At 38.6% G+C, this 18715-nt stretch overlaps 1 protein-coding gene across 1 annotated transcript in view; it reads left to right on the top strand.

Moving 5' to 3' along the window:
* Window positions 1-18715, top strand: part of plxnb2b (plexin b2b) — a 357777-nt gene that overhangs the window by 174997 nt on the left and 164065 nt on the right. Inside the window, exon 4 of the mRNA XM_088340578.1 lies at window positions 11088-11184. The gene's annotated coding sequence lies outside the window, so the exon portion shown is untranslated. The remainder of the gene's footprint in view (window positions 1-11087; window positions 11185-18715) is intronic.

Below are 18715 nucleotides of genomic sequence, written 5' to 3'. Positions count from 1 at the left end.
AGTTTGGAACAATGGTTTTTTTTTGGCGATTAGTGGTCTTATTGTGTTTCAAGTTGTGAAAAATGGCTGGACAGGCAATTTTTCAGAGTTGTCTGCCCTGGTGTCTGCTAACTTTTTGTCACGAGTTTCAGACGCTGGTTAAGATCATAAATCCGAGCCTGTATTCTGTGCATATGTTCACTAAATCCAGCCGCATTAGCCAATAGTAGTGGAAAACTGCATGTTTTTGTTCCTGTCGTCATATTTTCAAGATGAGCAACCACAATTACCCCCCTCCCCCCTTCAAAAAAAATATTTTATTTTATTTTTTTACACAAAACAAATGACCATAATTGCCAGTGGAAAAATAATGATTAGAGCTGATCACATGTTCCTTTCCGTCATTTTTTTGCAATAAAAGTATTTTCTTTTCTTTCTTGTGAAGCAGAAATAGCGAAAACAAAAGACAATCATCATTTTGGTTCTAATGAAGCTCTTGTCAGCAACCTTGGATAATGAACGGAATATTTTGTGCAAATGACTGACGATAATTTCCCATCTATTATCATTTTTATTTTTTTATAAGGCAACAAAGACAAAAGATGATTGTTGTCTTGTTGTTTTAGTACGCTATTTAAAAGAATAACCAAGATTATCCAAGAATGGACAGAGGATATTATATTTTGAGCTAAGCTAGCCACCAAAGTGATGCTATTGGCTACTGCGGCTAGTGGCTGGTTTAGCGAAAATATGTGCTAAAAGACGGTCAGAATTTAGAATTGTAATGATTTTTAAAGTTTTGGAAATCAATGATATTGGCTAATGTGGCTAGTGGCTGGGTTTGTGAAATTAAGTGCAAAATCCAGGCCAGGATTTAAGACTTTAGCAATCTTTTTATATTTTTTAAAATCACAATGTTTTTAGAAAAAGTTCAAGATCTGCTATCACATATCATTGAATCTCCCCATTCTAGATATCAGCTAGTTCCCAAAGTGATGCTATTGGCTATCGTGGCTTTTGGCTAATTAGTTAGCAAATTAGCTAAAATTAACATAATTTTTGGTACAAATCATCCGTCCTTGAAGGATTGCGTTGATTTTGTGATTTTTGTTTTTTTGCTATTATCGTGTTTTCTTTCCCCTTTTATCTTGATACCGAGTTGAGTTGATTTTATTGTCCAAAAGTGGCCTCTCGTTTGTAAATTAGCTAGCATTAGCATCTTATGACTTGGACACACATCATCTGTCTTTTAACGATTATGCTGATTTTGTGATTTACTTATATACTTTTGTATTTTTTTAGATTTGTACTTTAGTTCCACTCATTGTTAAGAAAAAGCTGTCTCTCATTAGATCAATTTATACATTTTTTTTGTTTGTACTCTAGTTGCCCTGTTTTTATTGTTTCCAAAAACTGGCCTCTTGTTACTAAATTAGCTAACATTAGCATTCTGACGATCTGTCTTTGAATTTTTATTTTACACTTTGTCAATTTAATTTTTTTAGTTTCCTTTCAGCTTTGGACTTAAGTTGGGTTAATTTCATTGTTTTAAAAAATTAGCCTCTCGTTAGCAAATTAGCTGGAATTAGCATTCCATAACGTTGGCACAAATGCCAAGTTTGTTATAGATTATGCTGATTTTGTTATTTTTTTTAGTCTTTCTTTATATTTGTACTTTAGTTGAGTTCAATTTATTATTTCAAAAAGCTGGCCTATTGTTATCAAATTAGCTAGCATAGCGTCGTATAATTTTGGCATTTAAGGGTCTATGATTTTGTGAATTTGGTCCATTTTGGTTTTCTTTTAATGATGGTACTTAAGTTGTGTTCATTTAATTGTTTAGAAAAAACAGCTTGTTAGCTAATTGGCTAGCATTGGCATTCTATGAGTTGGGCAGAAACAATCTGTCCAATTTTGTAAATCATTTTTATTGAGTATACAAAATAAAGTACTATTTGATCCCTTTTACTTCTGAAGTTGGACTTTTTAAATAGTGGGTGTAAAATGTGAGGTTACTTAAAGTCAATTGCTTTCCGGGAAGAAGAAACAGCTGCTTTCATTTACATATAGACAGCTGACTTGATTTCAATTTCGATTTGGAGAGACTCCAACATTGTTAGCGATATTGTCGGCAAGCTTGATTGTCGTACCTCAGATCCGCAAAAAAAGGGAAACCATTATTTGGACTTGTTTGAAAGTCTCTGTATTATTAATTACTAAGGTTTCCAAAAGTTATGTTAGCTTGCAACTGGGCTCTCTCTAGTGAAACAGCTAACATTAGCATTCTATAACTTTAGCAAAAATCTGTCTTTAAATTCGTATGCTGGTTTTGTGATGCTTTTAGTCTTTCATCTTTATATCCTGATTTAATTATATAGTTTCAATTCAAACCGAGCTATCATTAGCGAATCAGCTAGCATTAGCATTCCAAAACTTTGGCTAAACATTCTGCCTTTAAAAGATTATGATGATTTTGTGAAACATTATTTTTATTTATTTCAGCTCATTTCATTGACGGTACACGGCTATTCAAAAATTAAGTTCGAAGGTATTGTTTTAGACATTCATATAAACTATATATATATATATATATATATATATATATATTTTTTTTTTTTTTTTTTTTTTTTTTTTTTTTTTTTGCGGTATGCTATTAATGTTTGATTTGAATTTATAACAAATAATCTTTGTTTCACTTTGCTTTATTAAAAGGTTTTTACGCCTTGGCCTTGAAAAACCCGTATTGGTCGATACTTACCATTTGCCAATTACCATATTTCATCTAGCGTAAAATGCAGATTATTAGGCGTACCTGATTATAAGCCGCACCCAAGATATTTTTGTATGTTGTACGTACATTTCAAAATATACTCGAGAAAGAAACATCACAATCAGTCTGAAACAAGATACCCAAAAACTACAATGCACCATTACGTCTCAATTTATTTGAATGTTCGCGAAAATGGCTTAGTTACATAAAGGACTATCCATAGAGTCCATAGTGTAAAATATTTATTCGAATATACTCGGATCCGCCTTAAATATTTCTGCATTGTTTTACCGTAATCTGTTTGTCTCGTTCATTTCCATTTTTGTAACAATGACAATAAATGTATATTCTATTCTATTTACAAATACCCAAATACTTCCCTATATGGTAGTTAGCAATCCCCTCTCGATTGACACCTTTTTCATGATGAGGGTCTGTTTATGCTAGTTTTATTGATGCACAGAGTGCGAAGCTACATTCAAGTTGTGTCTTCCTCGACACATATATTCCACGTGTCTCACTCTTACCTCTACTGCTCTGGCGCCCCTGGTGGACGTTAGAAAAAATGCACAAATCAGCCGCATTTTTGCATTAACACGCATGGTTAAAAGCTTGAGGATAAAAATGGGCATATCGTTTTTTTTATATATATTAGGTAAGGCATCATGCTACTGTCCACAGAAAATAAAAAGTGAAATGTATCACATCTAGTGAGAAGAAATGTTTCATGTTTTTCCTCTTCATGTGTCCCCCGGGTAGCTCACCCAGGGGGGGTATTGAGTAGGGGACGAACTTTTTTTGTTTTTTACATTTTCTTTATATTTTTTGCCGGAAGGCGAAAGTCCACCAGGTGTAGCATCTTCTGCCAGTTTCTTTTTCCGCCTCTCGGGAAAGCAGGGAAGCCTTCACCGAGGTGGGGGATCCGTAGCAGTTTTGCCCCCAGGCGCAGCACTTCAGCGCCCACATGGCGAAACGTGCACGACGCATTCTCTCGTGGCCCCGCCTCCTCTTCTCCGTCAGCCTGCGGCGCATGAAAAACCAGGTAGCGTGCACTGTGCGGACGTGATTGACGACTCCGCAACAGAAAGTGAGTGGCGGTCTCATCAGACCGCCCCCGCAGGCATATAACGCTGCTGCGCTTCAATTTTGTGTTTTCGGCTTGAAAGTTCAAAAGAATCCGGCGGGGTTTTGTTGAAAACAATTTCGCTATTTGCTCCGGATAAAGAGAAATATTTTGCTGAGTCCTGAACTGGCTCAAACGTTTGCCGTGTTTGACAAAGTCCTAGCAACATAAGTGAAGAACATTGCTTTTGTGGCAAAATTCCCGTTAGCTGCTAGCATAAATATAGTGATTATGCAGTTTATCCCAGTTAAACGACTATTACTTACAATAACAATGCTAACAGTGTGGACACAGCCACTAGCTGCTAGTGCTAAAGAGCTTAAGGTTAAACCATGATTAAACATTTGCATTAGTTGAATATATTCCTCTCCAGAGAATAGATACATTTTCTAAAAGATTAGATTTTTTTCTTCTACTGTAACATGAACTAAAACTGGTCAGAAATTTGCAATTTAGTCCCAGACACAACCATCCGATAATATTAATTTATTTGCTTAACAGATAACCGCTGTTACAAAATTGCACTAGTTATATTCAATGATTCTGGCATTTTTTTCTTTCTTTACCACTGTTTCCTTTTTTAGCCACTCATGTATTCACTTAATGCTTACCACTAGCCGTTATTGTTATTGTTAGCTGCTCCTTCTTTTTCCAGCACTGTCACTCACTTACCACATTTGGTCATGAAAGTGAATGTCACTGAGTTCAGTGATTTAGGCATCTGGTTCTTTTTTCCTCGCTGTTTTCTTCTCTAGCCACTCATGCTAGCTACTTGGCTCAAAGCTATGGTTTATCGTTAGCCCCTGTTGTTGCATTAAGCTGCTCAAAGTAAAGAAAGCTCGCTTTGTTCTTCAACCCTGACCAAGTCCAGCTCTTGGCTCTTTTGATGAATATAACCAATATTTATCATTGTGTCCTCTCTTGTGTTGTGGAAATTAAGATCTATTTTCCCTAGCATATTGGTAATTGCTATACTTTTAAATTCCATGTCACTTTTTCAATTCTTGGTTTGTTTCATATTCTGTTACTTTAAATCTTACGTGTATTTGTGCATTATATGAGGCAGCTTTGAATTTCATGACAACTGTGTAACGACAATAAAGTGTCAAGACCAGAACGTAGACAGCACCCACTTGCGTTACGTTTCTCTCAGTTTTATTGGAAAAAGGAAAGGGTTGCACCCACGATCCGGTGATCGCTGGGCGCGGGAAGCAGGTCGCTCTGAATGCGGAAGTGGGACTTCCGTGGCAAGCAATGTCGGTGTCAGTACCCAGGACTGGAGAGCAAAATTGAGGTCGAGGTCGGAAACGAGTCGAAAGCCAGGAGAGGAGAGTATACGTGGTCAGGATAAAAAAAAACGGGTCAAAGCCGGGGAACAGACGGGAGCAAAAACAGGTGCGAGTCAGGGACGAAAAAGGCTTGCCTGGAGTGAACTGAGGTCCGCAGACAGACTGACAACAGGTGAAAGAAAGGAGTGGGTTTAAATAGGGACAGGGAGCCAATCAGAGTCTGAGGCAGTTAGCTCGAAAGGAGCGGGCACAGGTGCATCACATCGGTAATCATGACATAAAGGTGATCTATTCTATCCTATTGTATTCGATTCTTTTCTTTTCTCTTCGGCTCGGCTCAGGCTCGGCTCTGTTCTATTCTATTATGTCCTGTCCTATCATATTTTGTTCTATTCTATGCTATGCTATTCCATGACATTCCATGCTATTCCATGCTATGCTGTTTTGTACTGTTTTGTTTTATTCTATTTTCAACTGCTCTTTTGGTCCTTTGTGATAGTTGATGGAAATCAACATCATCTTTTATGTCCTGTCGCTGGCTAGAATTCATGCTAGCTCATGTTAGAAATTATGAAAGTTGGCTTCTGAATCTGTGGTATCCTTTTGGCTTCCACTGTGTGTCTTCTTCAAATGCACACAATCCACCTCAATCCTAAACCACAGCGACCAGTCGTGGTATATTATTAGACTCCGTCACGTTAAGAACGATTAAATAATCGCAAGGGCAAATTTCATTTTTCTGCTTCCTTCAGTGAAAAGATCCAAAAGAAAGCAGAACACATGTAGAGTTAATCCTTAATCTTTATCATCTTTGCAGCGCCAGTTTATTGCCGGTTTTGCGCTCTGGACCTTTATTGGGATTTCAGTGAAAACTCGCTGGGAATCCGCTCTAATCCAGCTTCGCTTTTGATCAAAGGCGACCGCCTCGCCTGGCTTTGAGTTCCACTGACGGCTTCCCTCCTCCCCATCAAAAAGTGGCTCTGGTTTTCTCCGAATAGGCACTTTTTGCCTCGGACGCGTCACGGGGGCGGGGGAAGGAAATTGGCGACTATCTTTTGTGTGGCGTGGCGCTTTCCTTGCATGTGTAATTGGCTGGAATGCAGAATTGAAAAATGGACACGCTCCGTTGATGTGTATGCCTAATAAAAAAAGGGAAAATAAAGAAACAGGTGGATTGATAGCGAAAGTCAAGTGTTTCCTCACTCTCTATTCCAGAGGGAAAAAAACAACATTAAAGGGATTGTATTCCACTTTGGTACTGCTTATACAGTAGATTTGTTCGTAAAGATAATCATCATGAATATTTAATTATCGAAAGCAAGGGGCTCATTTTTCCTTAATGACTGTGTGTTTTATGGTGTTCCTGGATCGGTGTTGTGACTAGAATGCATGGGTGGGAATACACTTTATTTTTTATTTATTTTTTAGGATATTTATCAGATTAATATTGATGGAACACATTACGTCATGTTATGTCATGTTTATTTGTATAGCCCTTTATCACAAGGTGTCTCAAAGGGCTGCACAACGCTTTGGGAAGTCTTAATTGACTTGAAAAGCGCTATATAAATGCAGATCATTTCATTTCATTATTTAACTACAGACTATTATGACACCCTCCCCTGATCTAAAACCTACATGAGGGCAAGGTAAAACTCAAAAACCTCAACATGAGGAAAATGAAGAAAACTTGAGAAAAGATTGCACATGAGGTCATTCCCATTTTCAGGATGACCAGGCTGCAATGGATGTTGCAATAACAAACATCAGTCCATCCATTATCTGCACCGCTTATCCTTAGTAGAGTCACGGGGGTGCTGGAGCCCATCATTAAAGAAAAATATGTCATTGTTATTAAGGAGTGCTTGAAAACTGTTTATTTCCCACTGATACCTGATAATATCCTGATTTGGATGACGAATGCCAATAAACAATATATATGTTTGTAATGTTGAAATATGACACCGTCTATATTTAGTTATAAAGGAATATATTATGGCAGCACGGCAGCTGAGTGGTTAGCATGTCCGCGGCACATTTCTAAAGTCATGGGATCAAATCTTCCTGAGTCGAGTTTGCATGTACTCCCCGTGCTTGCGTGGGTTTCCTCCGGGCACTCCGGTTTCCTCCCACATTCCAAAAACATGCGTGTCAGGTTAATTGGCCGGTCCAAATTGTCCCTAGGTGTGAATGAGCGAGCGAATAGTCTGTCCCTGTGTGCCCTGCGACTGGCTGGCAACCAATTCAGGGTGTCCCCTGTCCACTGCCCGAGGACAGCTGAGATGGGCTCCTGCACTCCCGTGACCCTACTGAGGATAAGCAGTGCAGCTTATGGATGGATGGAATATATTATGTTACCGTATTTTCCGCACTATAGGGCGCACCGGGTTATAGGGCGCACCCCCAAAAAATAGTTTTTGGTCCTATATCTTCCATAGATAAGGCGCACCGAAATATAAGGCGTTACAATGGGAACGTGGACAAAACAGTCAGTTAGTTCAATCAAACTTATTACCCCCTTAACATTCCCAAAGCTTGCAAAGAAGCAAATACATGTCGTAGACACGTGCGGATGCGGTGTCCGTACGATGTCACTCAAATGCATCATTCCAGATATCATTCGGAAGGTTAAAGTCTTGGGATTCAAGAAATGCCAACCATTCCTTAGTTTCTATTTTCTTTTTCGCTCGCAACTTTACTGTGCATATGACAATAAACACTTGGAATTGAGTTTAATTCACTCAACTCATCACAGCAACATCAAGATCCTTCTAAAACAAGATACCGGGAAAATATAAAGCCGCATAGCTCACCTAAGTTCTCACGTTCAATAATGATACGCAATCATGGTCTTCTTACAACCATGAGTGAAATCCAGGAGAGTAAATTATTTGCAAATACAGACTAATAAAACATGTTTCTTTATGGCAGGGATCGGGAACCTTTTTGACTCAAAGAGCCATAAAAGCAAAAAATATTAATTTTATTTTGGGAAAGAGCCACACCATATATTATGAGACAAATTTACTAAATTGCTAAACCGGCGCCCCAGACAAAAGCTTAGTCTTCAGCACATTCATTTTTGATGATTTGATAAAAATTATGAAAAGAGAATAATGCCCGAGCCCCTGTCCCAAATTCAACAAACAGACCACTTTAAACTTGTCTCTTTCTTGCAATTACTCAAGATCGGATAAACTCCCTTTGACCCTTTTTTTCATACATATTGGTTTCAAAACCATATGCAAGCATTTATTTTGTAAAAACGTCACAACATTCTGAGAATAGGGAGCCTTATGTGCTTACCTTTGGCGAGAGATGGGAGGGAATGCTTGTACTTTTTGCATAGCTCCACCCATCCCTCCCACTCACCCAATCAAATGACTAAGTTCTCTTCCGGTGTTTTGGCGTATTTACAGTTCTGTGGATTCATCATAAAGTATCTGAACACTGAACACAGATTATATAGTGAACTTTTAAATAAAGGATTCTTTAGCGTTGTACAGCCAAAACGAGTTTTTTTTCCCCCTTTTTTGAGTGACACCTTGACTGTAAATTGTAGTGAAAAACGTGCCCTATATATACTGCGAAGTATTACCGTTGGATTTAGCTTTGGTTTGGCTTTACGTGTACCTGAATAGGATAGATAACTCCGGTTTTGAACAAGATGGAGAAATTTTGCATGCAATCAAATTGGTCTCTGAGCCACAGATACTCATAGAAAGAGCCATATATGGCTCTCGAGCCATAGGTTCCCGACCCCTGCTTTATGGTGTACTTTAGCAAGCTTGCTAAGCTTGCTACGCCATTGCTAAACTCGGCCAATTGCAGGGTTTGTTTTGGCCATCTAGCCAATCCGAGGCTCCGAATAACTTCAGCCAATAGCGATTGATTTAACGGATGATTGACACATCTTTTTCGGCCAATTGCAGGGTTTGTTTTGGCCCTCTAGCCAATCCGAGGCTCTGAATAACTTCAGCCAATAGCGATCGATTCAACGGATGATTGATACATCTTTTTCGGCCAATTGCAGGGTTTGTTTTGGTGCTCTAGCCAATCAGAGGCTCCGAATAACTTCAGCCAATAGTGATCGATTTAACAGATGATTGACACATCTTTTTCGGCCAATTGCAGGGTTTTATTCGGCCCTCTAGCCTATCCGAGGCTCCAAATAACTTTAGCCAATAGCGATCGATTCAAATGATGATTGACACATTGGTTAGCCAATGAAACGCCGGTATATAAATCCCAGCATACACAGCGGACTACTCCACGTTCGGGGGAAAATCGAGTCGGCGGCTGTTGCGTAAGTTGCGAGACCTTGTGATTTAATGTTGAACCATAAATAAGACGCACTGTATTATAAGGCGCATGGTCAGCTTTTGAAAAAAATTAAGACTTTTAGGTGCGCCTTATAGTGCGGAAAATACGGTACTTATACATAATCAGGGGAATGGGTCTGTAAAACTTTGTAACTGAAGTGTATAAACATGCAGAATCCTGAAGTTCAGCTCTCGTACCTGTTAACAAACAACAATTGATTTCCTCAGGCAAAAGTTAAGCAGCTCGAGCAAGATTCCCGTTAATTTTTTAATGTTTAACTTGTTTGCCGAGGTACTGTTGATTTTCTGTTTCGTTTTCTGAGTTCATTTTTGTTGTTGTGTACAGGGTTGTTTTTTTTTTCCATCAACAAGCTGTCAATGGTACGTAAATCTGCTTTAATGTACAATGAGATGCAGGAGTGCGTCAAAAAAGGAAACAGAACAAAACTCGCTAATGTTCAGAAGCTCTTGCAATCACCACAGCCTGTGCTCCATTACTTCAGGTCACACATGTCTTGGCTAAGAAAAATATGTAACTGTATATGATGTTACTAAGTGGCAATATCTTAGTTTACGTACATTATGAAGAGGTAGAGAGGTTCTACTACTTCTATTGAAAATCAAAAATATTCTAATGAGGAACATAAATGCTTCAAATCTTGCTAAGTATTGTCAGCTATTTAAATATAGCCTGACATCAAGTCAAGTCATGTTTATTTATTAACCACAAAGAGTCTCAAAGGGCTGCACACACCACAGATAATTGCGAACTACAGACTGTTATTACACTATCCCCTGATCTAAAACCTACATGAAGGCAAGGGAAAATTCAATAACATCAGCATGAAGAAAATAAGGAAACCTTGAGAAGGGACCACACAGGAAGACCAGGCTGCAACGGATGTTGCAATAACAAATATAGGTCATTTATAAGCTAATGAATATAAGTGTGTTTTAAACTTGGATGTAAACAGTTCCACTGAGGTTGCAGATCAAACCTCAGGGGGAAGAGCTTTCCAATGGAGAACGCTCTCAAACCTGTAGATTTCTTCTTGGCTCTGGGGATCACTAGTAGACTAGCATTTTCAGGAACATAAGGGGAAATTAAATCTGACTAAATCAAGTGACTATTGGGTCTTTGTGTTTTTTTTATTGGACTGAGACGTCATATTTGGCCGTTATCAGACCAGTGTTATTATTTATTTGTCATCCCTATAGAAGATGTATTTTGTATGATAATCTAAAGTCGGTGTCCTGTCTAGCTGCAGACATAGTGGATTACTTTTTTCTTATTATATATTCATGTTTGTGTTTGGTCAATTCCAGGAGCTCGACTGGCTTTTTTTCGTGTTTTTCACGGAATTGAGTTAGCTTTAAGTGCAGCGGGGATACAACATACTCGTGTACTCGCTCTTGTTCTCTTTTATTGAACCGCTGATCATGTTTAAAGGATTACAAAGGCAACTGTCAGGATTGGGAACGTTTAGCACTACGCACACAATGGCAGGTTTTGTTTCGGAGCGTAGATTCTCCAAACTGCTTTCTGACAGTGTTTCCCGGCAAGCGCTCGTCTCAACATCTCTTCTTGTTGTGTTTGTTTGCAGGTTTGACACGTAGCTTCGCTCACTCCTTGCTGCTACTGCTGCCTCGGCCCTCTTAAATGACTCCGAGCTAGGATACTGCTCGATTGACTAGTGTCTGGTGAGTAATCGTCATTTTCGGTGGTTTTGTCTAGATTTTCAGGGTTCCTTTGAAAAGTCTTGAAATGAAATGAATTGATTATTCTAGGAACATTGCATTAATTGGCATTCAAATGTATTAAATCCAATTTTCGTAAGTCTTGATTTGTGTTTGTTTGAACAAAAAACATTTAGTGAGATGTAACAATTGTCTTTTTTAAGAATTCACCGATTTACTTTCTTGGCAACATCGCATGACAACAATAACAGAACTATCAAAACGGTGATGTGGTTTCAGTCGGGCCTTTCAGAGCAGGTCTACCCACAATACTCGTAGCAACTTCGGAATGGGACGTTTACTTTGGGCAATGGGAAAGTGTACATTTAATGAGAAGAGGGTGTCCTACGAAGGTTTTCTGCCATGTCTAAAAGCTGTGCCAGGTCATGTGTCAGAGGCACGATGTAGTGTGTGCAAACAATATTTGTGTTTTTTTGTTTTGTTTGTTTCAATTGTGTTTTTCTGTGGACTTGGTCTAAATCTGAATGCAAAACTTGCCTTAAGCTGGTGGAACCCTGTTTCTGTCTTTTTTTTCAATATATATATATATATATATATATATATATATATATATATATATTTATTTTTATTTTTTATTTTTAAGGGGTTTGTTTTTGGTTTGTTCTGTTTTTGTGTGTTTGGTTTTATTTTGTTTTGCTTTTCCGTCTGTTTTTGTTTGTTTTGTTGTTTTCGCTTTTGGTTCGGGTTGGTTTTCTTTTTGATTTGTTTTTGTTGTGGATTTGCCTTTGATTATGGTTTTGTTTTGTGTTTGGTTTATTGTTTTTAAGTTTTTGTTTTGTTTATTTTTTGGTTTGATTTTGCTTTGTTTCTGTTTTATTTTTTGAGTTTATTCATGTTATTTGTTTTGCTTTTTTTGTGTGTTTTTAAATTGCTTTGCCTTTGGTTTGTTTTTGTTTTTTTGTTTAGTTTTTGTTAGATTTGTTGTTTTTTAGGGATATTTTTATTTCTATTTTTGCATGACTTCTGTTATAGTTTTGTTTGTTTTTTATTTTTATGTTTTTAGCTTTTCTTTTTTTCGTTTGTTTTGGTGTTTACTTTGCTGTTTTTTGGGGGATTTAGTTTTTTTTCCTTTTATTTTGGTTGTTTTTTTATTTCTGTGTTTCGTTATCCTTGGTTTGGTTATAATTATTTTTTGTATTGTGTTTTTTTAGTGTAGTTTTGATTTTAGTTTGTTTTGGTATGAGGTTTGTTAGTTTTGTTTTTTATTGTTTTGGTTGTTTTTTGTTTCCTTATTTTTTTTTATGTTTTCTGATTTGTTTTTAACTTTGTTTTTCTCCTTGTTTTCCTTTTTCTCTCTCCTTTTCCTCTGTTTACTCAAGTTTCTCTTATCGGGCAATTCTTGCATACCTTTAAATTACCAGGATTTGTTGGTGACCCGTAAAAAGTGAGTTGGTGACCCATATACATGCTTGCTTTAGTTCTGTGGTCCCACAGTAAGTTAAGAAGTTATACCAATAGTGTTCTTAGGCAGTCATAACTTTCTGTTGGATTGTGTCTCCTTAAATTTGATGCCGTAACAGAGTTAGTCGAGTTCCCGTAGGAGGTCATGCCGTTCATTGAGCCTCGAGCAAAGATTATTCCATCGGTTTTCCACTAAGCTGAGGTCAAGTTAACTTTTTCTGGACTGTTGTGGTCCTTTATTAGAAAGCAACTTATCTGTCTTGTGTTATCTCAGCATTGCTACAGCGTAACATTTGCCCGGGCAGCCGTGACAGGATATTGATGGGCTTTTTTTCCTCTACTTTCCACAAACCGGAGTCCTATCCCAAATCTTCACCTGGAAAGACTATCATTTTTCGTCCCAAGCAAGCAAACGCTTCTTTCCTCCAAACTAAAAGCGAGGATTTCCGTTTTTTTGTGTGCGTGGCTTGTTAACATAAGTGAGCGGCTGTCGTGCGTTTTGTTGGCATCGACACTTTTCTTTGGACAGCCCAGCGAAGAGGGATCTCTCGTCGTCTTGTCAGGTTTTAAGGACGGTTGGTAACAATTTCTGCAGCAGGGAAGCTTCGTGCAGATCGGGGGCCGTCCAAGTGGAAAAAAGGCACACTTTTTTTTTATCAAAGCTTCACTTCAGAGAGCACTCGTTTTTTATTTATTTTTCTACAGGAGACCTGATGGCTTGGGCAATTTCGATAAGAGGACACATGGAGCTGAAGAGGGATAGGCGGACTTGGATTTGACTCCTTTTTTTTCCAATTTTATACTCGTTCAACCTTCGTAACTACATAGTCTACATCAGGGGTGCCGAAGTCAAATGAACAGAGGGACATATAAGAAATGGTGCTACAAACCAACATCTAGCTTAAAGAATCTAATTGAACCAGGGGCGATTTTAGGTTCATAGCTCTGGGGTGCTGCAAGATTGTCTGGCTGGTGAAATCCATATCCCTTTAAAATGGTTTAGGATAGTACACCACTGTTCAGAACTGTCACCATAAGGCACCAGAGCATATAGACTCCGCCGCTATACCGCAAGTCACGCTAGCCAGGCTAAAGAAAAGGGAGAGTGGTGCTAGGAATCAAATGGACTGAACTATTTCAAGGCAGTGGAGTATTTCTGATGATTTTTTTTGTTTTACTTTTAAAAAATGTTTCCCTAGTGTTCCTTTATTAAGGATAAGATCTTTTTAAAAATTCTATAATTTAATAACGCTCATGCTTCCATTTAATCAAACATTTTTCAATATCAGATGAATAAAGCAATAGTTTCTATTGACTAAAGACATATTTGCACATTCCTTCCATGCAGCCTAAAATCAGCCAATCATTTTTAAGAGCAGATTTACATCAAACTCATGTACACAGCATGCACACTGCTTCTTCCCCTCGCCCAGTGCCGTCTGAACCGAAGGTAAATACGTTCGTATAATCGATTGCAGTATTTTGTTACATTTTAACAAAAGATCTTTGCTTGCACCTTTTTGAAAAGATGACAGTCAAAATGAGTCTTAACACATTTAAGTTACTGCGGGAGGGAGACACATTTTAAGGGGTATATTTATATTCATATACATCACAGTGAAACACATTGTGCTGAATAGTGAGCTTTTTTCTGGAGAGTGGGTTTGACGATTTTGTCGAGTTTTATTTTAAAATATAAAGTGTGGCTCTGGTTTTTTAATAGTCTGTGGTATCCAATCATATGTGGTCTGTGCAGCCCTCTCTGTCAAGCTTGACCACAAATGTATCACTGTTGTATTGTGGGATTCAAAATATCATTGCATGTAAATTAATCTGCGAGCTGGTTCTAAAAATGACTGTTGATGTTTTTTTTACTTTGACATACGCCGTCTATAGCATGTTCTGCTTCTATGTAATATGCGCTTGCATTTAACAGTTCAACAAAGTACGTACTTTTGTACAAAATGTTACCATAAAAATATCTACATTCAAGTAATCACTAAATCTTTAATACTTATTGACATTAATTGTGCAAAGCAACAACAAAAGAAGATTTGCAATGAGCGTAGGAGAGTCGTGGTCTGTTGGGTCTAAAACGACCACTTGCGTGTGGGAGAGCTAAAAAAAATATTGGCTAATCGTAGAAGGAAATACAGGCAAAGACTTTTTGAGTTTTCTAGACAACTGCTGTTGGAGAAGGGAGCTTTCGACTCTCTGGCCAAAAACTCCTTCTGAAAAGCGTCCCCTCTGTGCTGTGTTTTATTGAAGTCACAAGGGTGGAAAAGTACTGAGACAAAGAGGCGAAGAAATTCCCTCTGATCCTCCCCCCTGGGACAGTACCAACACTTTTAAACAAAGACAGGAAAATTCAGAGACGCCAAAAAGAGCCATACAATCTGATTAGAAATACACACCTTTGAGCAAATCTGTTTAAGCCTACTTTACATGGTCGAAGTTTTGCAATTTATTCTTTTGTTTCCTTTTCCCAACAAACAATGAAGTTGGTAACCACAAGAGGGCACTATATGTTTCTCAAAGGAAAAGCAGTTACTGTAAGCAGTATCAATTAATTGTAACTATCCATCAAGCCATCCATTATCTGCAAAGCTTATCCTCAGTAGGGTCACGGGGGTGCTGGAGCCCATCTCAGCTATCTTCGGGCAGTGAGCAGGGGACACCCAGAATTGGTTGCCAGTCGCAGGGCACGCAGAGACGGATAACTCACTCTCTCATTCACACCGGCCAATTAACCTTATATGCATGTTTTTGGGAATGTGAGAGGAAACCGGAATGTCCGGAGGAAACCCACGCAGGCACGGGGAGAACTTGCAAACTCTACACGGGGAGGTTGCAGTAGCTGGACTCGAACCCTGAACCGCTGCACCACAGGCCGCACGCTAATCACCCATCCACTGTGCCGACCTAATTGTAACTTCATATTTTCAATTTTTCCACTATATTTTTCAGTAGGTTATGAGGCGCACTTTCAGATTTCTGACCAATTTGGGGTTTTTAGGTGTGCCTTATAGTGCAGAAATTACGGTATATACAATTTATCAAATGACAAATATTGATTAATTTACTCGATACCTAGCCTGTCATTTGACCAACAATCATATTTCCATGTTTTTTTGCAAAATAACGTCTTTCCGCTGATGGATCCAGAGAGTTTTAATCGGCTTTTTTCCCCCGTCCCCCACTCTGCAGCCCCTTGTCTCGATTAGATTTGTTTTTTTTAACCATATTTCTGTCTCGGCACCAAATTCCAGCTTGATTTGACACCATTCCCATTTTATTTTATCTTTATTCTGCGCCTTATCCCCTCGAGGCCCCATCTGTCTGAACTCTGTCCATTTCCACCGCTGACCTCGAAAGTAAGAGGATTGCAAATTGCGGCGCCGCTCTATATAGGATAAAGAGCTTTGATTTTAAACGTATTAAAAAAAAAATGACTATATGCGATGTCCACCCTGTGACCGTAAGCTTTTTGGGTGATTAATGCTTCCTCGTTTCGGCGTCATTGTGGAGCTGGTTGTGTCTGTTTATGGAAGCCCGAAAGTGACAAATTGAATAAATAAAAATGACCTTAAGGTAGTGAAAAATTGATACTTTGCTGAAGAATGATTTAGGTCATTGTTTTGGAATACAAGCGTACTATTCTTTAAGTCAAGTCAAGTCATGTTTATTTGTATAGCCCTTAATCACAAAGAGTCTCAAAGGGCTGCACAGTCCTCAGATTATTGCAAACCACAGACTATTATTACACCATCCCCTGATCTAAAACCTACATGAGGGCAAATAATACACAGATATTGTCAACATAAAATATAGGTTATTCATAGGCTATATATTCTATTAGCTTATATTTTAACATTTCACCTGAGGTTGCAGATCGAATCTCAGGGGGAAGAGCATTCCACAGCACCGCGGCCCGGATGGAGAACGTTCTCGAACCTGCAGATCTCTTCTTGGCTCTTGGGATCACTAGTAGACCATTATTTTCAGAGCAAAGGCTCCGGAACGGAACATAGGGGGGAAATGAAATCTGAAAGATATGAGGGAGCAAGTCAATGATTTTGTTTACTATCAACAGAACCTTAAAATCACATCTTAAGCTAACAGGGAGCCAATGCAGGTTAGCTAAAATCAGGGTAATGTGATCAAACTTTTTTGTCTTAGTTAAAAGCCTCACTGCAGCATTTTGTACCAGCTGCAGGCTCTTGATTTTGGACTTTAGGAGACCGGAGAGTAGTGCATTACAGTAACCGAGACGGGAGGTAACAAACGCGTGAATTATAAACTCCACATCTGACTGAATGGAAGCATGTAAATGCTGAAAAGAAGGGGGCTAAGTATTGAACCCTGCGGAAATATTTGAAAATATTTGTACATATTTAGAAATTGTATTTATCAACATTTATACATGCAATCATTATTCATTTAAAACATGAATAATATTTAGTATATATATTGTTCTTGATGACAATTAGCATTAACATCGATTTATTCATTTCAAAAATGATACTTTCCACAGAAAAAGTGTTCATAATTTATCGGATTTGCAACATAGGCTAATATCAGGATCCCTTACACAAGCAATAACTAAAAATTAAATTTATATTAAGTTGTCTTTAATTTCAAATCATTTTTATGTTTTGCTTTTTTTTTTTTAAATTCAATGCATTTTGGCACTTTCGGGCCTCAGTAGTCATAAAAAGACGTGCACCTACAATCGAGTTTTCGACTTTCAAAAAGAAAGTGTCCTAGCCGTCTCTGATTATTTTTATTTTCCCGTGTTTTGTTTTCTGTTGTTACAATTAAACGGATGAAAACTCCAAAGGTCAAACCGGTAATCCCTTACAAGGACCGACACAATCCCCCATCGCAATGTGGAGCATGTCGCGTAGTAAACATGACGGCAAGGTCGTTGCCAAGATGCAAACCGATTTGACCGCGAGTTCAAATGAGTATGAGGGTCCCGACAATCATACGCCGATGCTTGAGAAATCATTGCGCCACTTTCCCGCCACCGAGAACTGACTAGCCTGCTCGCTATGTTACAATCTTATCCATCACTATATAGCTATCTAGCTATCATGGCTGACAGATTCCTTAACCACCAGGGTCATCAGGGCAACACTACCTGAGGTGTGTCCTGGGCAAGTACAGCCTGCCGGTGCCCATCCTTATCCAGAGGTTTCCTCCCCACTAGAAACACAGAGTATTGGTTACCAGTAGCAGGTACTGTGGAGGTACTGTATTTTGCTGTCAATCTACCTCTATAGTAAGGAGCCTGGCTAGCTACAAAGCTAGCTCGCGGTGGTGTTCATTCCTTCCTATAGGTGTACAGTGGCCCCCCAGGATATTGTAACCCCACCTTAAGAGTGAAGAAAAAATAGATTTTTTTTCTGCCCCTTCTTACAGAATTTACTCCACTATTTGACACGAACGCCAGTTTGTTTTGCATACTCAAAAACTAAAAATTAAAACCCTGCAGTGTTCTTGCATATATAGTTACGTCACTAAGATATCTGTCTACTATTGGTTGATGTCACAGCATCATAACAATGCCGTTATGCCACTGGCTGAACTACCTCCCACAATGCTTTTCTCTCTCTCTTAGTTTAGAATCGAATCGAACGCTTGTACTGTCATTTCACAATGTGTCAATGAATTTCAAAGCCGCTTTACTGCTTCACTTCAGATCTGTGTGTAACAAAGTTTAAATTGTTAAGGTAGCGGTCCTAAAACTTGATGTTAAAAATGCAAACGCCCCAGGCGATTTCACCTGAAATGAATAAAAAGCTCTCGATAACAGTATGCCGATGCTCGAGAAATAATTGCGCCACTCTCCTGCCACTGAGAACTTGCTGCGATTGGATTTAGCGGCGGCACAATTCGTCTCCATCGCGACCTCGGCATGAACTGCGCCCTCCGAGGAACACGGCCTTTACACCCCGAGTGTTTGCCGGTGCTAGGGATTTTTCATCGACACTTCAGGTTAAGAGTGGCCATGGGAAGCAAAACCAAGGATTCTCTATATACAAAGTCATATTATCTAAGGCTGCAACAA

The sequence above is a fragment of the Urocampus carinirostris genome, chromosome 7 (genome assembly GCF_059441175.1).
Source record: "Urocampus carinirostris isolate Australia breed hairy pipefish chromosome 7, RoL_Ucar_1.0, whole genome shotgun sequence".
Taxonomy (NCBI): domain Eukaryota; kingdom Metazoa; phylum Chordata; class Actinopteri; order Syngnathiformes; family Syngnathidae; genus Urocampus; species Urocampus carinirostris.
Note: the sequence above shows the minus strand (reverse complement) of the source record. Positions and strands in the feature narration are given on the sequence as shown.